This window comes from Pteropus alecto, unplaced genomic scaffold (genome assembly GCF_000325575.1).
Source record: "Pteropus alecto unplaced genomic scaffold, ASM32557v1 scaffold312, whole genome shotgun sequence".
In the NCBI taxonomy this organism is placed as follows: Eukaryota; Metazoa; Chordata; class Mammalia; order Chiroptera; family Pteropodidae; genus Pteropus; species Pteropus alecto.
Window position 1 is genome coordinate 890,147 of NW_006433948.1, and position 10,959 is coordinate 901,105.

At 46.5% G+C, this 10,959-nt stretch overlaps 1 pseudogene; it reads left to right on the forward strand.

The window, feature by feature from the left end:
* The first annotated feature begins 1,563 nt into the window (after nt 1–1,563).
* LOC112477137 lies at nt 1,564–2,234 on the forward strand (annotated as a pseudogene).
* The last annotated feature ends 8,725 nt before the right edge of the window (nt 2,235–10,959 follow it).

Sequence of the window (10,959 nt, forward strand, 5' to 3'; positions counted from 1 at the left end):
GAGCAGGAAACAGGCAACACGCAAAAACGAAATACCTGAGACGTTTTCAACATCGTCGAAAGATATTCATTCAACTTTAAGACACAGAATCCTGACAAATCCCAAGCTAGACTAATAAAATAAATCCACCCTGGACACATGATGATTTTGCAGAACACCAGAAAAGAAAAGAAATTAGAAAAGTTATCAGAAGAGAGGGGAAAACAAAACCAAAACAGATCCTCTACAAAGAAATAATCACTACGCTTAAGATTAACTTATCGATAACAATAATGGCAGCAGAATACAGAGGAAAATTAACTTCGACGTACAGAGAGAATAATCTGCCCCGCTCCCTTACTCCCGAATTACCTTTCAGGTTAAAATAAAGATATTTCTAACACGACCTCCGATACAGGAAATTCTAACTCATATACTTCAGATAGATGAGAGAAGATCTTGGATGGAAGGTTGAGATGCAAGAGGTAATAGGGAGCCAAGATACTGATAAAGATACTGATACCGTAGGCAAATCTAAACGAACGCTGACTGTAGGCAAAACAAATAGTAATGTCGAATATGCGAGAAAACAGACAGAATCAGAGAATTTACAACAGCTTCTATGTTGATAGGGGTCATTAGAGTTCAAAAAAATTAATGTCGTTAAGTTCAGGAAGAAATACATAGATATTCAATCACTTTATTCTTTGTCCAGTCGTTTTAATTTGACCAGCTTTATTGAGATATGTTGATTGACACACAGCGCTGTATAAGTTTAGTCTACAGCACAGTGACTTGACTTCATATATTGTGAAATGATTATCACTCTAAGTTTAGTTAACATTCGTCATCTCATGTAGATACCAAAAGGAAAGAAGAAAATGTTTTTTGCCTTGTGATGAGAACTCTTGAGGTCTGCTCCCTTAACCGCACCCAAGGCTTGTCTTTTTATTATTGTGCTATAATATTCTCTATACATGCTAGATATAAGGCCCTTATTGAATATATAATTCGTCAAATTACCCCCCATTCTGTAAGATATTTTTTCACTTTCTTGATGACGTCCCCTGAAGTGCAAAAGTCTTCATTTTGATGCTGTTCACTTTGTCAGTTACTTCTTTTGCTGCTTTTGCCTTTAGAGTCATATCTAAGAAACCACTGCCTAGTCCGAGGTCACGAAGATTTATACCTATATTTTCTTCTAAGAATTTTACAGTTTTCACAGTTACATGTAGGTCTTTGATCCATTTCGCGTTAACTTTTAGATATGGCGTGAGACGGAGGTCCAACCTCATTATTTTGCATGTGGATATTTGATTGTCCCAGGACCATTTTCTAAAAAGATCATTTTCCTCATTAGATTTTCTTAGCAGTTTTGTCAAAATCAATTGCCGCTCCACGTAAAGCTTTATTTCTGGACCGTAAATTCTAGGCCATTGCTCTCTATGTCTGTCCTTATGCAAGTGTCACACTGTCTTGATCGCCACCACCCCGTGAGAGTACCAGATGGACGAGAACCCTCAATACACCTGCTGTCAAAGTTCCCTTTATGGTCTTTTTCGTGGCGCCTCGGAGGCGGTCAGGATGAAGCTGAACATCTCTTTCCCAGCCACTGGCGCCAGAAGCTCATTGAAGTGGATAATGAACGTAAACTGCGTACCTTTTGTGAGAAGCGGACGGTCACAGACGCTGCTGCTGCTGCTCTGGGTGAAGGATGGAAGGGTTATGTGGTTCGAATCAGTGGTGGGGATGACAAACAAGGTCTCCCCGTGAAGCGGGCTGTCTTGACCCATGGCCATGTCGCCTGCTACTGAGTAAGGGGCATTGCTGTTACAGAGCAAGGAGGACACATTGTGGTCACTGGGGAAAAAAAATAGAGAGAAAGATATTCCTGGTCTCACTGACACTACTGTGCCTCGTCGCCTGGGGCCCAGAAGAGCAAGTGGAATCCACAAACTTTCCAATCTCTCTAAAGAAGACGATGTCCACCCATGCTGTGAGCAAGCTCCTAAACAAAGAAGGTAAGAAACGGAGGATCAAAGTACCCAAGAGTCAGCGTCTTGTGACTCCACGCGTCCTGCTACGTAAACATCGGCGCATTGCTCTGAAGAAACAGCGAACTGACAAAAATAAGGAAGAGGCCACAGAATACGCTGAGCTTTTGGCCAAGAGAATGAAGGAGGAACGGATTGCCAAGAGACGCAGACTTTCTTCCGAGGGCGTCTACCTCTAAGTCTGAGTCCAGTCAAAAATGAGATTTTGTAAGAGTAACAAATAAATAAGATCAGATACCAAAAAAAAAAAATCCCCTTTATGACTCACTCTCTACCCAGCGCTTCTCCAGGTCTCAGGGTAAGATGTCCAAATGGCAACCGGATTTCGTCGGTTTCAAGCTTTCATTGTTTTTTCTTTCTCTCTTATTTTTCCTCTCGTTCTGTCTTTGTCCCTCCGTCCTGTTTGCTGTTTCTGTCTTTGTCATCTTGTTTCTTTGTTCTCCTTTCATTCTTTCTCTACGTCTCATTGTTTTCCCTTCTCTGGAGGCCCTTGTTCTTTCTTTCTACTGCTCCATTTTCTCTGCCAGTTCAGCTCCCTTCACTTCTCCCAATCTCTCTCTCTGTCACTCTGTCTGTCACTCTGTCTCTGTCTCTGTCTGTCTCTATGCCTCCTTTCCTCTAGTCTTCAGCTCTGAGCTCTCCTAGGTCCCGTGCTTTAGCACTGGTTAATTTGTGCTTGGTGCCTGTACAAAGCCGTCTAAAGAATGCAGTTAGCCTTGAATTTTGCTAGAGCCAATATTTACCTCACACAAATTCCAAAGTTTGCCTCAAATATTCTAATGTAACACGTATTTATAGAACCACATGTATCAAACATTATCTTGCTTTTATTACACGTAATTTCATTGGCTCTTCACAACAACCTTCCAAAAGGAAAAAAAAAAAAAAACAGGAAGGAAGGAGCTATTGTTCCTATTTTACAGACAAAGAAACTGCACCGAGAGTTGAGGTTCAGGAAGGAGAAGGGGCATGACTAAAAGTGCATGCTAGGGGAATGTGGAATTAAGAGTGACTGCTTCCAAAGTCCATGCTCCCAGGCTGGGAATGATTAATACCGACTCCGAGAGCTCAAATGGAAATAAGTGAGGACAGGCCAGAAGGGCAAGGACTGGCCAGGTGCTGCCCCACCCCCCGCCGGCCCAATGATCCAACCCCAAGTTGCCACCGAGTTGACTTCATTCCCAAACCTCTTCCTGCCCCAGGTCCTGAGTTGGTCTGGATCAAGACAGAAGGAATTTTAGAATTTGGATCCCCTCCAGTCAATGCAGCCTGGGAAGAAGTTACATTCCTCGGAGCTGAGAGCTGACACAGGTCTACGTAGGTACAGCGCGTCGACCGCATGGCGTCTACCACTTTTCCGACACGTGGTGGTGTCCGACACCAAGAGACAGGCAACCACGCAGCCCCGGCGTTTCAGTATTTTGGCCCCTCGCCACATGCTTGCCCGCTGTGTGAACCTGGCCTCCTGCTCGGTTATCCAGCCTCTTGCAGCTCTAGGCCTGGGGCTGTGAACACGTGCTCACAGCCACCTTCCTCCTCAGCCTTCCTCTTCCGAGGACAGGTTCCACCCCTGCACCTCCCACTCCCCCGACCCGCCAGCCACAGCCGATCCTGCATCACCCTCCCTGCAAGTGGCGCAGGAGCCCCCAGGTCTTTCCTGCCTTGTCCCTCCGTGACCAGGCCCCCTGCATCTACTAGGTCCTAACGCTGCAGTCAACACGGTCTCCCACACGCTGTTTTCTCCCTGCCAGGCCCGTGTCACAAGGTCTCGGGGAGCTGGAGCGCTTATAACTGAGTCATGAAGAAATCAGAGTCTATCCCTAAATGAAGACCTGAGACTGGCCCGCTCCGCCGCCACGCTCGCCTGTTCCCACGGCATCCGAGCAGACTGTAATTAATTAGTGCACAGCTCCCAGGTACAGCGTAACCTTTCCGCGCGGAGCTCTGACTGACAGATTCTAATTTATAAGTTTTATTCCAGTGCATAGACAAACACTGCCATGCTCAGACTGTATCTTTTGAAGGTTATAGCATTTAGACCCCAAAGCTCTTAATTTTATTGGAAATAGGACAAAAATGTCATACAAATATTTCATTTTGAAGCATCATGATTCCAACACACACTTGTTACTGTACTGAGTAATTGCCACCCACCTACCCCCTAGCACCATGATTTGACAGTCAGTCGCAGGGGAGCCCAGCTCCCTGCTCGGTTTTCAGTGTCCCAGGGGGTAGAAGCGCTCTTCCTCTTCTTCCTTGGTGGTTTGAAGAATATCATCTTCCCTGTGTACACACAGACGGGGCGGGGGGAGCTTTTATGGAGGTGAGCTAGCATTTCAGTAGATTCTCTGTAAACACAGGAGTGTCCTTGCCCATATAATGGAGACGTTGAGCCTTGTTTCAGCCTAGAGACTCCTGGAAGAAGCGCCCTGATCACTGCAGCCTAGATGATATAAACATCGCTCAGGAGGAAGAGAAATCAACAAGCAGGGGACACACACAGAGTTTGGTACCCAGAGGGCTGAGGGGAGGGAGCCGGGAATGCCACGGGTGCTGCTGGGCGGAGTTCCGATGAGAAAGGCTGACCGGTGCTGGGAGTGGGGGCGGGGAGGGTCGGCTGGTTACGTTGGAAGGATGGGAGTCGGAAGAAATGCCGGGCGAGGGGACCGAGAAGGACAGTGTACAAATCAGACATGGAGGAGCTGTCTCAGGGGCAATTGGAGCCACAACTCGAGTGCTGGCGCCCGAACCTCCCGGAAGGAGCCGTGCTTCTCCGAAGATGGAAGGGTGAGAGTGAGCCGACCTCGGGCATGACCTAGAGACAGGGAATGACAAGGCAGACTTGCTTCTGAGTCTCTATGGCCAGAAGCTTGTTCGAACTCCCTACCAGAGTTTGTACACGCGAGTCACTGCGAGGAGAGCTTGTTCTTCTCTGTGTGAGAGGCCTGGCTCTGTCCACCCAAACTCTGGCCCAACGGAAGGTTATCGACAGGTGTGGAAGAGAACAGGCATGGGAAGGCCTTTTCCACCTTCTAATTCCATACTTTGGGGACTCCCCGAGAAGTCTTGGTCACAGTCAGGCATATGCGAATTGCGATCCTGGTTGCATCACCAGAAGACTGTGGATGAGTCATTTTACGTCTATATGAACTGAAGATAAGATCAAACCGTTGTCCTTGAGATTTTTCGATACGTTTTTAAGTGAATTTAATGAACTTCAAACTCTCTTGCTGTCCACAAGAGGGCAGATGCAGTAAGTCCCACCACTGGCCCTTTGCGGTTGGGTCGTCTGGGCCTCGGGCCAGCTGACGGCTCTCCCAGACGAGTGGAGGGAAGGTCTGGTCACCCCTGCCAGGTTGAGGAGGACAGCACGGACATCGCGGCAATGCAGAAACCAGCATAGTAAAGGCCATCCTCGGAGTAAGATGGAAGGAGATGGCAGGACAGGAACGCTCACTGCAGCTGAGAGGTCACCTAGCACTGGCTCTTCATCTTTGCCACCTCCATCAGGTGGGAGCCGTCCCTCTCTGAGTCATCTAGGTTTCCTGACGCTTGGCTCGCAGCCCTTCACTGTTCCTGCCTCCCTCCCTCCCTCTTCCCTGCCTCCGCTCCCACTCGTTGGAAAAGCTATGGGAACCATCCGCTGTGGGGTCTGCCAGGCCTCCCGCTTTTCATTCTCGGCAGCGTTATTTATGACTGTGCTAGGGAGGATGCGTGGCTTCAAACCTCCACCCTTGTCCTTTTAGCCTAGACTCTAGTAAAGGCATGGAGTGGGGCCGGGGGGTACACTGGAATTTGTTGAGTACTGAGCATATGTTGGACACACATCCAAATATATTACATTTGGCATCTCACTGAATCAATGCCAAGGGCCTATAACCATTTTACAGATGAGAAAATTAAGGCTGAGGGGAAAAGGTGATGTACTCGTGCAAAGTCAGACTGTTAAGAAGCAGCAGAGTCAGGACTTTGGCCTTATGGTTCCAGATCCAATGCCCTGGGCACTGTGAGCAGCCCTGGCAAGGCCTGGCCCTCTGCCTCCGCCTTGAGCAGGTCCGTGTGGCAAAGACTAGCCTCTGGCTCCACACGCACGCAGACCGCCATGCGGGGCGGAGTGAGGAGACGTTCACAGGTGACTGGTACTCACGTTCACACTAGGCATTCTTTCAGTTCTCACATGTCACCCCAGGTAATCAGGGAGCAGGTACTGGTGACTCCTGTCGTCACTGACGTACTATGGGTGTCCCAGGCTCTCGGCATCTGCATAAATAAGGTACCGTCCTGGCCCAGACCGGGGACCAGCGACCGGACCCCCGTCCTCCTTATTCCCGTCCTGATGCCGCCAGCCCCTGGCAAGGCCAGATGTCAACATTCTTAGACTAGAGTCCCCTGCTCGGAAGACTGGCAGAAGCGCCCTGATCGTTCAGGCCTGGATGCCGGAAATGTGACCTAAAACAGCACCTCCACGGCCCTCATCGGTCTCCCTGCGAAGCTCGTCAGGGTCTCTAACAACGTAGGCCACCAAAGTCGACTCGCTTCGGCCATTGGGCTGTGGCCTGGCCCCAACCCGCACCTTGGAAGGCTCGTGAGCCAGGCCGGCCTGAGAGCTCAGCCACAGCTGCTCTGGGAACCCACAGTCTGTGCCTGGCCCAGTCCCTAACCCTGCAGTTTTATTAGCTTCATTTTTATGTGCCTTTTAACTCCCCGACTACGGCCAAAACCAACATCAAATAACATCAAGGAACACAAGGTCATGATCCCTCCAACCCCCAGTGCTCGGCCCCCAACTCGCTCAGAGGCGGGGAGGGTGGACTACACCAGTCCCCCCGCCCCCGCCTGTCTTGTCAAAGCGAGGGGGAGAGCCGCTGCTGCTGTGAGCTATTCTCAGATGCTGCTGCTTCAGAACTCACTGTGAAAGATGTTTCAGGTCATCATAACCCAAGGAGCAGAAGGAGGGGAAAAGGGAGGGAAGAAAGAAAACCCAGCCAGCAAGCAATTCTCAGATCCCTGCCTCCACGAGGCCGCGAGAACTGGGCCTCGCGGTCCCGGCCAGCGGCTGCGGGGAGAGACGGTGGGAGAAGCCGGCCCCCTGCCTCTCTGCCTCTGTTTTCTTCCTCTTTCCTTTCTTATTTTTTTTTCCAGGGCAAATTAGGAACAAGCGTTCCAACAGGCCTCCCATACGAGCTGCAAATCCCAGCCACCCCGAGGGATTCACTTGTCCCTTCCCTTGAACACTTAGGCAGGGGAGCCAGCAGCCTCGGCCAGGCCTGGGACGTTGCCCAGTGCTGCAAGCTGAGCACTGTGCCCGAAGCAGACCGGGTGGGGGGAGGTGGAGCTGAGCAGCCTGAGCAAAAGGAATTCCCCGGCCTTGAGAAATGCAGAAAAGCAGTCCAGGCTAACAGCTCTCCCAGCCCAGTGCTGGGGGGCAGGGGGCGGGGGGAGCCAGGACTGAGCGGACAGAGCCCGGGCCTTTCGGCTGGAAGCCGTGGCTTTTAGTCCTGAAAGTGACTCTGGAGTCTCAGAACCTCCCAGAAACACAGCCACTCCTCTTGAACGAACTGTCCCAAAGTGGAACTTTCCTAAGTTTTTAAAACAGATAATATGCTGGCATTTTGTTTGCTAAGACTTCGATGGAGAGATATGAGAGGTAGCAATGTAAAGCAAGACCATGTGACAAAGAGAAGAAAATTGTAGAATTTTTCTTATGTGCTTGTTCCCTTAGCAAACAAGGGTTCAGGCCCTGCTGTCGCCCACTGCCTGTTAAAGTCTAAGTCTGGTGTCCCCATCTGTAATGTGGCCAGATGGTGTCTGTATGCCTTACCATCCTAACACTCTGTTATTAGCTAGCCTCTGAGTTTCTTCCCCTGCCCTTCTTATTGACAATATTTAAAATTTTAATATGTTCCTCTGTGGATAACTATGAATATATATGTGCATATATCACGTCTATCTCTACCTATGTCCCTACCTATACATGCACTTATCTACCTACCTACCTACCTGTGCTAAGCATAGCATTTAGAACATGAGTTCCTTATTCCAGTAGAAAATAAGATAATTAAATAGATGGCAATTCCTCGTCTGATTGTAATCTCTTCTTTGCAGGGCTTTTTTTTTTTTCATAAAATGAGCTCAAAATGTAAGTTAATGAGTTCATTTTGTCCATTGGAAATGGGAACGTATAAATAACATCTCTCTCCTTCAAATGAGGAACTATTATTAATGTAGAGTAGATAAAGCTATCTTATTATGGCTTATGAAGAAAAAAACCACTCCCAATTCAGAAACTATAATGGGTATTCGGAGATCCAGTCAAAGGCAGCATTAACTCTGCAGACAGGTCAGGTATAGCAAAGCCCTCTCTGCCATCCTCAAGTAGTGAGGAGGTAGAGACAGAGAAGGAAGAAGGAGATGGATGCTTTGGGCAGCCTCGGAGCCTTTATTTCAGAACAGGAAGATGGGCGAGAGAGGAAGCATTTCGGTCACCTTTCTAACGATTTCCCTGATTTATCGCGTTATATCAGAAGTTCCCAAACATTCTTGGTTGCCAATGCCCTTAGCGTACCATTAATTTTTTTCACAGCATCTCTAAGCCAAAAGGAATATCTAACGGTTCCATTTATTAGGTAACTAAGATCAAACGACACAATAAGTATTTATGCCCTAATAACTTAGTAGCTGCTTAAAAAGTAATGCACGCGAATTGAAAAAAGTATATGAATACACATTAATATACATAAAATAGTATTTTCTTTCTTCTCAAATAGCCACATTTCAGGCAACGCAAAAGTTCTCAAATTTTTGAATCAGATTGGACATCACCACCCCTATTTCCTGTTCCATATGGATTTTCACACAGTAACTGATTTTTATCATGGCAGCCACCAAAAGGAATATAGCACGATCTATGTTGAAACTGTGAACTACCTCACTCTGGTCTCTTACAAGATGTCTATAGATGTCAAGTACTACTCTGTTTCTCTCCAAAAAAATTCAAATATGCCACAATGTACCTGCGAGTTCACCATGGTACCCTGAAGAACCTCGGCTCGCAATTTAGAAACCCCATAGTTACAAATTCCTGACCATTCTTGGTCATAACTTCCTCCCTTTTCCCTCCATTGGCTGAAATATCTTCCCTTACTTCCGTTATCCCCAATGCATGTGTTTTTGTCACCGTAGAGAGGATGTCTACATCACCCATAAATCACTGCAGAGAATGTGTTCCACTCCCTTCCAGTGTGTGCTTTGCATTGCAGCTGGGACGATCTTTTGAAAAGTTCGCGTCCGACGTGCACATCGGATTGGAAAATGTTTAGAAGCCTGACAATGGCAAGTGGTGTTGAAGATGTGGAATGATGGAAGCTCTCATGTATTGCTGTGAGCAGCGTAAATTGGTACAACCACTTTGTAAAGAAGTTTTAAATTATTGCCTGAAGATGGACATACGCATACCCTATGACCTGGAATGTCCACAACAACTGGTAGGACCTGAAAACTCATGTACCTGTGCACCACGGTACATATACCAGAATGGCCATAATAGTATTGTTCCTAATAGCACCAATTTTGAAGCAACGTAAACATTGATGTAGAGCATAGTGTATAGATTGTAGTGTATTCGTATGACGGAATACTAAATGGTAACGAAGACAAAGAAACTATAGTTATATGCAACAACATGTATTGATCTCACAAGCATTATGTTGAGCAAAAGAAACCAAAGAAAAATATACGCTATATGATTCCATGAATATAATTAGTCAAAAAGCAAACCTAGTTATAATTTAATGATTGTATATATAAGTGGTCAAATTGTATTTTCAAAAGACTTACTTCTGTTTCTGCCAAGATAAGACTGGCCCCAGTGAGGCCGAGGCTGAGCCTCCAGACACACCTAGCAGCGATGATGGCATAAGGGTCAGTGCAAAGCAGAGGCAGGTGACACTCCTGCCCCCCTCCTCCCACCTCCTCCTGCGTCCTCGGGTTCTAGCGGAAGCTGAGCTTCCTTCCACCTCCGCTAAGCGGCGACACAGCGATTTAAATCAGCACTGAGGTCCGTGGAACCAGCGAAGTGCTGACCTTACACTTCACTTGGAGGCAACAATAGGATGCCTTGCTTTCAAGTATTAGAGGCGTGAAGGAGGGAGCTAGAGTCCTACCCCACCCATCTGCAATGAAGCAGTGTGAGTCAGTACAACACTTCTGCAGAGGTGGTGTCACAAAGGTCCAGTGAGAAGTTGAACATACACACCCTCCTGGTCCTTGCATTACACCTCAGTAGGGTGACTGCCTATCTTAAAAAAAAAAAGATAAAATAAAACCAAATATTTAAATAGGGCTCAGAATATCATCATATAATGTCCAGAACACCCAGAATCCAATTTAGAAAATCACATATCACACCAACCAAGAAAATCACAACTTGAATGAAAAAAAAAAAACCATCAGGTGACACCAACATTGACTCAGATGTTGAGATTATCTCACAAGAATTTTAAAGCAGCCATCAGAAAGTGCTTCAACAATCAATTAAAATTTTCATTGAATCAAAAGAAAAAATTATAAAATCTCGGCAAATGAAAGGAAGTTATAAAGAGCACTAATTAGAAACTATAGAATTAAAGAAATATAAGACTAGAAAAAAAAAGCCCATAAAACCTCACTAGTTGAACTCAGTAGTAGAGTGGAGATGACAGAGGATAGAATCAGTAAACTTGAGGACAGAACGATAAAATTCACACAATATAAATAAAACAGAGAGAAAACAGACTGAAAAATGGACAGAACATTTTTATTGACCTGTGGGACAATAACAAAAGAATTAACATTTGTATCACTGGAGTCCAGGAAATGGAGAACAGAAAGTGATACATTTTTCAACTACTGAAAGAAAAAAAAAAACTGTCAACCTAGATTTCTATAT